This window comes from Peromyscus californicus, unplaced genomic scaffold (genome assembly GCF_007827085.1).
Source record: "Peromyscus californicus insignis strain IS unplaced genomic scaffold, ASM782708v3 Scaffold_11__1_contigs__length_118956290, whole genome shotgun sequence".
Taxonomy (NCBI): Eukaryota; Metazoa; Chordata; class Mammalia; order Rodentia; family Cricetidae; genus Peromyscus; species Peromyscus californicus.
In genome coordinates this window covers 29,256,119-29,269,654 of record NW_026294402.1, presented here as the reverse complement: position 1 = coordinate 29,269,654, position 13,536 = coordinate 29,256,119, and the positions used below count along the sequence as shown (strand labels likewise).

General features: G+C 36.7%; 1 pseudogene; it reads left to right on the top strand.

The window, feature by feature from the left end:
- The first annotated feature begins 9,124 nt into the window (after positions 1-9,124).
- On the top strand, positions 9,125-10,994 carry LOC128103283 (dual specificity mitogen-activated protein kinase kinase 4-like; annotated as a pseudogene).
- Positions 10,995-13,536: the final 2,542 nt, after the last annotated feature.

Here is a 13,536-nt window from a genome sequence, read left to right as displayed (position 1 = left end):
TAATAAAAATTTAATAAAGATTTTGTCCACAGTATTTTTCATGTAATTTCATCTATGTGGATTCTTAACTACATTACACTACTTTTACTTGCTTAAAATGTGCTTAAACTTCATATTAAAACTCTTCTTTAAGTAGAAATAAAATGAGTTTCTGCTTAATAAATATTTTTTGCACATCTTCTTGTAAATAATTAAAAATATTTGTGATTGGAAATTCCTCCAATAAAATATTCAATAGAAATGGTGGTAGTGACTACTATCAATGCTTTCCTGATCAACAGGGTTTTTTTTTTTTTTTGTAGGAAGTGAACTTTGAATAACAGTCACAGTGATCTTTGCTTTGGGACATTCGGGCCTTGGTGAATTCTTCTGCCCTTCAATGTGGGCGGGATCATCTGACCTACTTGCAACCAATAGAATAAAGTAAACTTGATGGAAATTAACTTCCATAATTAGGCCAGAAAGTATTGCCACTTTCTCTTGTTCTTAATTGAGGTGTAACTTACTGTACAGCTCATTGCTTTAAAGTATATTAGTTCAATTGTGTATTGTCTTAGTACATTTTCAAAGTAGAGCTTGAGATCTATTCACAATATGTTTTCAGCTCCTTTGAAATAAGTCCCCTTGTGCTAGTGGTGCTGAATACACATGTGGCATCACCTTGTCCCAGTCCTAGGAACCCATCATCTACTCTAATATAACTGTGCCACCTTATACCTTGAACAGAAATATAAGAAGACTAATCATTCCACATCCTTCCAGTCATTTGTTTTGGCCTGTCTTCCTAGTTACGGCCATCCTAAAATAGGTCAAGTGTTATCTCACTGAGCTTTTGATCTGCATTTTCTCACAACAAAAATTTGAGCATTATTTCCTATACTTTTTGATGATTTATTCATCTTATTGGGATACCATCTATGCAAACATATTTATTTTAAAGGTGGTTCATTGGGATTTCATATTGTTGAATTTTAAAAAATTCTTTACATATTCTTGTAATAAGTCTTTTATCATATATTTACTTTAATTCTATGGATTGGGTGTCCATTTACTATGTTATTTGCAGAATACATTTTTAAATTGCTGTGGTCCCCAATTTATGTGCATTTTTGTAGCTTGTGCTGTTGGTAGTGTATCTAAGAAATCATCACTAGGGTTGTAAGGATTAGTTTTATCTTTTAAATTAATCCTTTCCTCCAATTTGAATTAACTTTTGCATATATTGTTCATAGGGTTTGTACCTATTATTTGCATGTGATTGTCCAGTTTCTCCATCTCTATTTATTGACGAAAATATTGCCCCAATGAGTTCTACTTTTATCAGCATAGGCAATTCATTAACCATGTGTATAATGCTTTACTGTTAGATTCTCAATACTGTTTTGCTGATCTGCATGTCTATCCTTAAGTATCAGCTACACTGCTGATTGCTGAGATTTATGATGAATTCTTGAACTGATAAATGTGAGTCTTTCAGCACCCCTGGTTTACATCATAGTTTTGAGTATTAGCAGGCTCTTGCACTTCCAAGTAATTCTTAAGTTCAGCTTATCAATTTCCACTCCAAACTTAATGGAATTCAATGGAGATTACATAGAACCTATTGATTAGGTTGGGGATTATTGTCATTTTAACAGTATTAAGTCTATGTTTATATATGATCCATGAACATGAGATATATTTTCATTTATTTCTATCTTCCTTAAAAATATCAACCATGTCTTTTTGGTTTTGGTGTTTAAGTCTTTTGCTTCATTTGTTATTCTTAGGTATTTTAAAATATCTAAATAGATTATTTTCTTAAATTTATTTGTGACTTCATTTCTAGTTTAAAGCAATGCCATTGATCTTTTATATTGATTTTGATTATAAAATCAAGATGAAGAGCAAGTTTTTTAGTTCTAATAGATTTTTCAATGGCTTTCTAAGGATTTCCATTTGTAGTTATGTCGTTGGAAATGGATAATTTATTTTTAACTTTCCATAACAGATCATGTTTATTTATTTTTCTTGTCTAATTTGCCCATTTAGAACCTCCAACCTCCAGGATGTTATTGAATACAGATGACAATCACTTTTAATTTGTCTATGTGTAACTGACTTATTCTAATTAATATGCTATTTTGAAGTAGAAAGTGGGGGAAGAATCACCACATTAATTCTTTTTGTTCTTTTTCCGGAGCTGAGGACCAAACCCAGGGCCAAGCGCTCTACCACTGAGCTGAATCCCCAACCCTCACATTAATTCTTTTAACAGTAAATATCATAGTTTCCTTGCATTTCTTTTTCTCCAATGTCCTAAGGCAATCTGAAAATATTCTTTTACATTCTTAGTAGTTGAACAATTTAATCATGAGTCAAACATTTTTATCTGTTACCTAATAAGATGATCACATAACTTTTGTTCATTAATACATTATTATAGAGCATTAACTGACTTTTTTAAAGGTCATACCAACCTTGCCTTTCTGGGTCAGAACTTATTTAAGATTTACTGTTTGAAAATTAAATACATGCCTATAAATGTGTTTTGAACAGAAACTATCTTCAATTCCATTTCCTCCATTTATTTCATCCACCACCATTACTTTTCCCTCCCAACTCAGTGTGTTTTTTTTTTTTAGTTTTGAAGTGATTTTATTTTATTTTAATCATGTGTCTGTTTGTGTATATGATGTGTGCACTTGAATGCAGATGACCATTGAGGCTAGAGGTGTTGGATCTTCCTGAAGTAGGGTTATAGGTGGTTATGAGCTACCAGACATGAGTGATAAGAATTTGTAAGAGCTACTCAGTAGTAGGTCTGAGCTAATGGCCAAGCAGTTTTAATTAATATAAATCTCTGTATGTTTACTTGGGTCCAAGCGACTGCAGGACTGGTGGATGAGAGAGATTTGTCCTGACCACGGACCAGGTGGGACACAGGAAAACTTCAGCTACAAGAATTGAACTCAGATCCTCTGCAAGAGCAGTACTTACTCTTAACCCTTGATCCATTTCTGACCCATCTCTCTAGTGCCAACATTTGTTTTTTTAAAAACTCACTGAGCCCACTTAGTGTTCTTAGTATCTCTATAGGTGAGGGACCATGTACCGAAGCATGACATAGGTAGCCTCTCAAGGGCTGTGCCTCTGAAGAAAATTGATTCTCTCTTTTGGATGGCAGCCATTAAATGCCATTATGGCTTCTTGGCTAAGAGTGGGACTTTTTGAGATACCCCAGCACCAGTCCATGCTGGCCTGGTCTCATGGAGGTCATATGCATGCAGTCATAGCCACTGTGAGTTGATAAGTGCAATGGCCCTTCCCATGTCTGGAAAACACTGTTTTAATTAAATAGAATACTATCTTTGTATCTTAAATTTTATAACATCTATAATCCTTTCTAAATGTTGATGAGCATGTTTACTAATTAAAAAATACTTTATTGTCTATGCTTCTGGGGGCTAGCATTTGTAATTTGGAGTGAAATCTTTCTGTAATTGCAATATAAGGTTAGTACATCCTCTCTAAACAATTTTGAAAATGTTCCTTACTGTTCTGTTTGGGAACAGGTTTTCAAGATTCAGTAATTTTTTAACAACGTTAGCATCTACAACTAAACTCATATAACCATTTGTTTCTTCCTTTCTAGGAAGTTTGAAATTATTAATTTGATATTTTTACATATTATAGGTTGATTAAGATTTCTGAATTCACTAAAATAAGTTTTAGGAATTATCTTTCAGACTGGTCCATTTTATGTGTTAACCAATTTGTGACTGGTTGCTCTATTCACAGCATAACTGTGGCTCTCTTTCACTGTGTGTGTGTGTGTGTGTGTGTGTGTGTGTGTGTGTATTCGTGTGTGTGTGTGTGTGTGTGTGTGTGTGTATGTATAATTCTATTTGTTAGTCATATTTTCTCTTTAATTCTTGAATTTAATAACTTTATAAAAAATCTCACATACTTTAAAATGAAAGCTATAAGAAAATAGAACAACTTCAAATTTATACATTTTATAATTTTATAAATATTTTATACATATACAAATTTTATACATATACAAAGAAAGTACTAACTTTCTTTTTTGGTTTGTATGTGATTATTTCACCTCTTTAATGTAGCTTTGTTTCCACTCAACTTCTATGGCTACTGACCATACTGTATTTCTATGCATTATAGTTATGTACACAATACATTGTTTCTCTTTTCTTTCATCATTTTGGATGAAGTTTATCAATTTGCTTTTTAGTCCTTTAGAGAATAAAACTTTGAATTTCATTGTCTTTTTATATTGATTTTCACCCAAGTCATTTTTTCCTGCCTATGTTTTGGGTTTTTGTTGGTCTTCCTAGTTAGATTATTGATGTTTGAATACTTTTTTTAAACAGTATCTTCAAACTCATTTCGTAGCTGAAGATGACCTTGAACTTCTGATCTTCTGCTTTTGCTTGCATATTTCTGGGACTACAGGTGTGTGTCTTCATGCCAGGTTTGATATGATGCTGAGTACTAAACCCATGCTCTGTGCATGTTAGGCATATGCTCTATACCAATTGAGCTATATCCAAGCCCTCCAACTTTTCTTTCTTAAGAGAGGATTTTATAAAAACAAATTTTCTGGTGTCTTTTTTTTTCTTTGTGGTAGTGTAGTGGTGGTGGTGGGGGTGTCAAGGTTTCACTGTGCAGCCCTGGCTGACCTAGAAATCACAATGTAGACTAGATTGACCTTGAATTCACAAAGATCTGCTTGCTTCTGTTTTTCTGGTGCTGTGATTAAGAGTGTACTCCACCCCATCAGCAAGTGAGCACACATTTGTTTGTTTGTTTGATCTGTTGATGTGTTTTCTTTTCATCTCCAGCTATTTTTAAATTTTGTTTTATCTTTTTTAGTCCATTGGTTATGGCATTTAATTTCTACACGCTTGTATTGTTTCACAGATATGAGCTACTGCTTTTTAATTTCATCCATTAAATTAAATTGCAATCAGAAAATATGCTTTCTGTGATTTCAAGCTTTTTAAATTTAGTAAGGCTTGATTTTTTTCTTGCCTAGCATATGGTCTAAGCAGACCCTGTTCCATGTGCACTGTAAAGCAAAGTGTGTGCTGCTACTATTAAGTGGAACGGGGCACAGGTGTCTGGATGATTTTTTTTATAATGTTCACTTTATCTTTTTATTTATTCATGTTGTGGCTAGTTTCTCTATCCATTATTGTAACTGGGGTATTAATTCTTCTATTATTAATGTAGTTTCTGATTCCATATATTATTACTGATATCCTTACGTTGCCTTCATTTGAAATGATTTTTTAAAACTTTGTAAATATTAATAATACTGATGAATTGACTCTATTATCTTGAAATTTTCTACTTTATGTTGAAAATATTTTATTTTATAATTTAATTTGTATGATGTTAGCCACCGCGTCTGTTAGTCCTTTCATCTCTAATTATTGTTTACATTTGCTTTCCCTGTCCTTTTATTTTCTCTCTGTATCTTTGAGTTCCAATATGCCTGCTGCATCGTGTTGGTGCTTGTTTTTAAAGCTACACTCTGACAGTCTTCATCGTTTGACTCAGTTGTTGAATTCTGCTCTTGATTTACATCTGCCTCTGTACTTCCGGCTTTCTATCCTTTTCACTCCTTTCGTCTGATACAGTACCTCTGGTATTTTTTATATAGCACATTAACTCCTTTAATCATTCTACTGACATTTCAGAGTTATTTTTCCTATTGATTCCTCCATGTATGCAGAATGCATCTTAAAGGGTGATGGTTGGTTTCAGTTTTATATTTAGTCCCAGTGATATACAAAAATAATACTTTTTTATATTGCCCTCTCCCACTTATTATACTATTGTTGTCAAATTTATCATGTCATAAGTCTTTTAAGAAACAACTGTAAAAAAAAAGAACAACTCCAGCATCATAAAGCTTATGATATGAGCCTTCCATCCTCTCCGACTGTCTTCATTTCCTCCCATAAATATTTACACCTTTGACAACTTTGCTCTCCCTTGCTTCTTTCAGAATATGTTACTAAGCACCTCACATGTCTATGGAAGACAAACAACACAGAACAATACAATATACTATTTCTAAAATCATTCAAGGTTTAAAAGAAAAAAATAGGAAGTTCTATTGTTATTACTAATTCTCTGCACAGTTACACTCACCAGGCCTGCTGATTTATCCTGTGCATTTGATTATAATCACGCATCACTTTATTCTGATGTTTAAGAGCTTCCTTCCATATTTTTTGTAAGATAGTCCCTCATCGGTGACTTATCTTTTAGTCTATCTGAGACTGTGTTTATTTTTAAACTTTCAACCAGTCCATGACAATCATACATATGTGTGTACTTAATGATGCTTCAATTCATATACATGATGCTCATGTGAGGGCAAACAGAGCTGCAGTCTCAAACATTCATCACATCTTTAAGGCAGAAACAGTCAGTATCCTCATTTGACTGGGCATACCTCAGTGGAGAGTGAATTCTAATTGATCTTCATAATAAAAACCCAGAGTCAGATACAGGAGTAAATGCTGAAAGATCAGAGAAGTAAAGGAGCCAGCCACCAGAGAGACTTATCTCTAGGAATCCTCAGACTGAAAAGGGGCTGAGCTCCTGTCTCCATCACAGCTTCTCATTTACACTCTCCGCCCAGCCATATCCTGTTTCTTCCTCCCAAGTACTGGGTTCAAAGGCATGAGCTCTCAAGTGCTGGGATTAAAGGTGTATGCCACCACTGCCTGGCCTCTAGTGGTTAGTTCCGCACTCTGATCTCCAGGCAAGCTTTATTTGTTAGAGCACAAACAAAATATCACCATAGCTCAGTCATAGAGACTTTGTTTGGATGCACAAGACTTCAATATAATTTCAATTTCCAGTCACACACACACACACACACACACACACACACACACACACACACACACACACACACACACCCTTCCTTTTCTGTAGTCACTCCACACAAGAACAGTAGTAATCTCTCTTCAGTCTATAGCTTATCATGTGCTGACCAGCCTCTCTCATCTGGACAGCTCCTTATCTCACACCACCATGGTTCTACCACCCATTTATTTCAGTTCCATGTAAAAGGCGATCACATGGTGTTGCCTTCCTGTGCTTGACTTAGTTCATTAATTAAAGTGATTTCCTGACCTAGTTACAGTATTTCAAGTGACAGGACTTTGTTGTTTTAGTAGATGTGTAGTAGTCCTTTGTACACAGATACCAGCCATTCTCTATCCAGTCATCTACTTGTGGATAGATTGGCTGTTTCCATTTCTCAGCTCTTGTGAAGACCACCGCCATAAACATAGGCACACAAATGTATCTTCACACAGATGGCACTTCCTTTGGGTGTGTATCTAGTGGTGATTTGGGGCTAATCATATGTTAGTTTCATTTTTAATTTTTGAGCTCCCATACTGTTTTCCACAATGACTCTACTAACTGTGTTTTCTTTTCAAGGAAGATAGTTTTACCAAATATAAAGTTCTTTGTTGAAAGTTTATCTTTTCATTGTTGTATATGTCAGCTCAGTACCTTCTGGCCTCTGTTTTTCTTTTCTTTTTTTCTTTCTTTTTTTTTGATGAGAAGTTAGCTGTTAATCTTGTTGGAGTCACTTGTGTATAATGAGTCATTTTTCTCTTACAGTCTTCAAGATGTTCTTTTTACCCTTGGCTCTCTTCCTTTTGTGTGAGTGGGTGTGAATCTCTTTGCAGTTATCCTGTGGGAGAATTTTTATCTTCTTGGACATGTAGGTTAATGTTTTTCATCAAGTCCATAGTTTTAACCAATATTTCCTCAAATGTTTTTCTGGGCTTTTCATTCTCTCCTTTATCTCAGTCACTTCTATTATGTGTTTGTTGAAGAGAATTTGTCTCATATTTAAGCAAGGCTCCTTTAATTGTTTTAAATGCAAATTTTCAGAAACAAATTGTTCAGAAAAACAGAGATTTCCACATATTCCTCCATTATTCCCATCCATAGGCTTTCCCATCATCAGCCTCATGTGTTGTAGTGGTCTATTTGTAATAATTAACTAATCTACACCTAAGTGCTAACATCATCAAAGCCTAGAGTCTGCGTTAAGGAACACTCTTGGTCCTGCATATCCTATGGAATAATGGCATAAACCTACCACTATAATTCTAATAGTTTCACTGCCCCAAGAATCCTCTGTGCTTCCCTTAGTCATCCCTCCTAATTAGCCATCCAGCCATCCATGCTAACATTTGACAGCCAATCATCTTTCTACCACTATTTTGTACAATGCCATAAAGTTGAAAACATACAGTATGTGAACATTTTAGATGGGCTTGTTTTGCTAGGTGACAGGTCAAGTTTCCTCCATTTTTTTATGATTGACAGTTCATTTCTTTATAGCACTGGATGATAGCCCACGGTCTGGATTCCCACATTATTTATCTATTCTTTTATAGAAGATCACTTTAGTAGCATCATAGTTTCAGCAATCATGAACAAGATAGTTGTAAACATTGAGGTACAGGTTTTTGTATAGACATGGTCTTAATTCATCTGAATAGATTCTAGAGAATGCAGTAAGAACATGTTTAGTTTTATGAGAAATTGCAAAGTGGCTGTATCATTTGGTGTTCATGACAGTAATGCAATAGAATTTATTTCACATTCTTGCTATGGTTAGTGTCTGGGATTTGGCTCTTTTAAAAGGTTTATAGTATTGTCTCACTGTTGTGTGATGCATAAATAAATAGCATATCAATAACAGACCAAAGAAACAATTTTATCAAATCTAGCCTAGTGAACCAGTGTGTTTATTGTACTTGCAGAAGCATGATAAACCAGGGAGCCACATCATTTGGAAGCCCACCCTTTCCTATGGGATCATGGAAGCAGCAATCCTGGAACTCCATGTGCAACTTACAGACTGGTCAGCTGGCTGGAGAACCTTTTCTCCCATTCAACTGTTGCTGCATATGTAATATTGAAGAGGAGTCATGTAAATCTTTCAACATTCTGACTTTTCTCGGCCTGGTACATTGTAGGAGCCTCTCTCACTCCTATGGGGGAAATGTTTCAGTTCTAAAGAAATGGCTATATGGCAGCCGCCGCGGCGCCGCTCGGCTCCTCACTTCCAACAATGGCGGCTCCGACCCCGAGCTGCGGCGGCGGCGGCGGCGGCGGCTCCGGGGGCGGTGGCGGCACCCCGGGCCCCATCGGGCCTCCCGCCCCCCGGCCACCCGGCCGTCAGCAGCATGCAGGGTAAACGCAAAGCATTGAAGTTGAACTTTGCCAATCCACCTGTCAAATCGACAGCACGGTTTACTCTCCATCCTGACACTACAGGAGTCCAGAACCCACACATAGAGAGACTGAGAACACACAGCATTGAGTCATCAGGAAAACTGAAGATCTCCCCTGAACAACACTGGGATTTCACTGCAGAGGACTTGAAAGACCTTGGAGAAATTGGACGAGGAGCTTATGGTTCTGTCAACAAAATGGTCCACAAACCAAGTGGGCAGATAATGGCAGTTAAAAGAATACGGTCAACTGTGGATGAAAAAGAACAAAAACAACTTCTCATGGATTTGGATGTAGTAATGCGGAGTAGTGATTGCCCATACATTGTTCAGTTCTATGGTGCACTCTTCAGAGAGGGCGACTGTTGGATCTGTATGGAGCTCAGTTTTACAAATATGTATATAGTGTGTTAGATGACGTTATTCCGGAAGAGATCTTAGGCAAAATCACTTTAGCAACTGTGAAAGCACTAAACCACTTAAAAGAAAACTTGAAAATTATTCACAGAGATATCAAACCTTCCAATATTCTTCTGGACAGAAGTGGAAATATTAAGCTCTGTGATTTCGGCATCAGTGGACAACTTGTGGACTCCATTGCCAAGACAAGAGATGCTGGGTGTAGGCCATATATGGCACCTGAAAGAATAGACCCAAGTGCGTCACGACAAGGATATGATGTCCGCTCTGATGTCTGGAGTTTGGGAATCACATTGTACGGGTTGGCCACAGGCTGATTTCCCTATCCAAAGTGGAATAGTGTATTTGATCAGCTAACACAAGTGGTAAAAGGAGACCCTCCACAACTAAGTAATTCCGAAGAAAGGGAGTTCTCCCCCAGTTTCATCAACTTTGTCAACTTGTGCCTTACAAAGGACGAATCCAAAAGGTCAAAGTATAAAGAGCTTCTGAAACATCCCTTTATTTTGATGTATGAAGAACGTACTGTCGAGGTCGCATGCTATGTTTGTAAAATCCTGGATCAGATGCCAGCTACTCCCAGCTCTCCCATGTATGTCGACTGATACCGCTGCTACATCAGACTTCAGAAAAAAGGGCTGAGAGGAAGCAAGACGTAAAGAGTTTTCATCCTGTATCACAGTGTTTTTATTGCTCGCCCAGACACCATGTGCAATAAGATTGGTGTTCGTTTCCATCATGTCTGTATACTTCTGTCACCTAGAATGTGCATCCCTGTAATTCCTGACTGATCACAGTGTTAGTGCTGGTCAGAGACCTCATCCTGCTCTTTTGTGATGAACATATTCATGACGTGTGGAAGTCAGTACGATCAAGTTGTTGACTGTGATTAGATCACACCTTAAATTCATTTCTAGACTCGAAACCTGGAGACGCAGCTACTGGAATGGTGTTTCGTCAGACTTCCAACGCCTGGAAGGACACAGTGATGGATGTACTGTCTGAACATAGAGACTTGGGCTTGAGTGAGAAGAGCTTGCACAGCCAGTGAGACACATTGCCTTCTGGAGCTGGGAGACAAAGGAGGGATTTCCTTTTTTTTCACCAAGTGCAATAGATTTCCTGATCTGATATTCTGTTGCTTTACAGTCACAGTTGATGTTGGGGATCGATGTGCTCAGCCAAATTTCCTGTTCAAAATAATCATGTTAAATTAGAATGAATCTATCTTTACCAAAAACCTTGTTGCTTTCAGAGAGGTGAACATTAAAATACTGAGACAGGAAAAAAAAAAAAAGAAATGGCTATATGACAGTTTTTTACATTTACAATTTCTTTATGACATGGTGTTAAGCAACTTTAATTGCTTATTTATCATATGATTGTATTATCTGATGCTGTGTCTGTTCCTATGCAGATCTTGTGTCCATTTGTAAATTAAGTTGTTTGGTCTTATTGTTGAGTGTTAAAAGTTCACTGTACACTTTGGAAGCTGTCCTCTGTGAGGTAGGGTGTGGATAAATGTTCCCCCTGGTCTAAAACTTGTCTTCTATCTTGGCATATTTTGTGAAGCAGAAATCTTTAGTCAGTGGAGTCCAGCTTGTTAACTATTTGTTACACACACAATGGAGGTGGAATCTATAACCACCACTTTACTAAACCAGTATAATTCCTAACTGCATTCTAAATATTTATCCCTATCCCATAGAGAAATGTAGTTCCCACCCTCATCTTTGCAGCAGAAAGAGACTGATGGTTGCAGAAAACCACAACCAATCAAAATGCAGCCACACAGATAACATGTGCTGTGTATTCTCAATTGAAATATCTATAACACAAATCCCGCACCTGGGCTCAGAAATCATTTTCGGAAGAGAAACAGAAAGAGTATAAGAGCCAGAGGAACAGGAAGTTTGCTATGAGACTGCATCTCCCAGAAATATCAGAAAGGCTACCTCCATGAATTCTCATGAACACAGTGGCCTAAGAAAGGCCTGAACAATGATGGTGTTGGACATGCTAACACAGGAGCAGAAAAACTTGGAGGACCTCAACCCTAGGCAAAGAACTATGGGCAACTGGGAAATGCTGAGATTGGGAGGAGGTCTTGTCCACAGAAGGACCCCCAATTGGTTATCTAATACTAAGTGGTCAGCCCTGAGATCATATAACATTATAAGAACTGAATAGGTAGCATTCATCTATTTAGAAATGGGTGTGTGTGTATGTGTGTGTGTGTGTGTGTGTGTGTGTGTGTGTGTGTGTGTGTGTGTGTCGTGTGTGTATGTGCATCTTTGTGTGTTACAATTAAAGAAAAGGAAGTCATGAATTTGAGAGAGAGAGCAAGGAATGTTGAAAGGATGTTAACATCCTTGATTTTCTTCCTTGTTTTCTATCTTCTATGATGTCTTGAAAAGGTACTTTGATTTTTACTTTTCTAGTTGAGATGAGTCAGCTGATCATATAACAGTGACAAATTCTATGTACTGATCCAGCAATAGCAAGTTTTCTATACACAGTCATGCTCTAGACACACAATCCCTTGAGAACAATGATCATACTGGTATCAGTGATTTTCCTGAGTGGTGGTGGCTGTCAACCATTTAGCAAATGTCACCTATTCCATGTCACTTTATTTATATACTTGTACTATAGTTCATAATACCTAGTTATTCTTCATTGTAATTTTATCATATATGTAAATCTCAGTGATTTCCACAGTTTGCACTCCACCTTGTTTGTGGGATACATCGTCTTTCCTTCTCCCTTCCTTGCCCTATCACCCAAAAACAAAACAAAATAAGCATAGTACTTTCTTGACTTACAGCATTGCTGTTAGTTTTAGTCTTTACAAAGGTTTTAATTTTTTGTTATGTTTTGATGAGCTCCATTTTTTTATTCATCTATGCATTCCACTATTTGTCTGTATTCTTAAACTATTTAAAGAAACAAGAATGGCTTTTCTGCTAACTGATAACATCTGGGTCACTGATAAGACCATTCTATTTTTTAATCTCATTTATTAACTTTTGATTTTCATTATCTTCATATCTCAGTGTATTGTTTTGTTGTTCGAGGCTAAGGACTGAAAGCAGAGCCTTGTGTATGCTAGGCAAGTACTCTACCACAGAGCTGCATATTTAACCTGGTAATTTCACTTTTAATCTTGGCTTCTATAATATGTATATTTTGTGTGTGCTGTGTGTATGTATGGTATTTGTGTTGTGTGGTTCATCCATGTAAGTCCTTTATGAAAGTGTCCTTTATCTTGTTCCACCTTATTGACTCAAGACAGGATCTCTCACTAAACAGGAAGCTTGCTGTTTCAGCTAGGCCAGCTGCTCTGTGAGCTCTTGGGATCTGCCCATCTCTGCCCCCAACACTGGATTGAAGGCATGGAAAGCTGTGTCTAGTTTTTATTTGGGTGCTATTTCCTGCTGAATCTGTTTAGAGTTACATACAGGTATATGATTTCAGAGCTGACCACTTGGTATTGGAAAATCAGTTGTGGGATTCATTCCTGAGTAAGACCATTTCTCCCTATCTCAGCCATTTATTTATTTATTGTGTTTTTTTTTTTTTTTTTTTTACATCTTAGGATTTTTTTTAAACTGCTGTTAATAATTTTTTTCATGGGTGACTATAGTTTTGTGTCTAGGGGTGGAGATCCATGAGATTACCCCCTTTATGTTAACATGCCTATCAGTGGTGTACTTTTCAGGTCCTGTTTAAACAACTGTGTTTTTGAGGTATCACAAGTGAAGCCTACTGCATCTTAATCTATGGAAGACTGACAGACTGCCTTGAGTTTTGGCAACTCTCAGTCTAC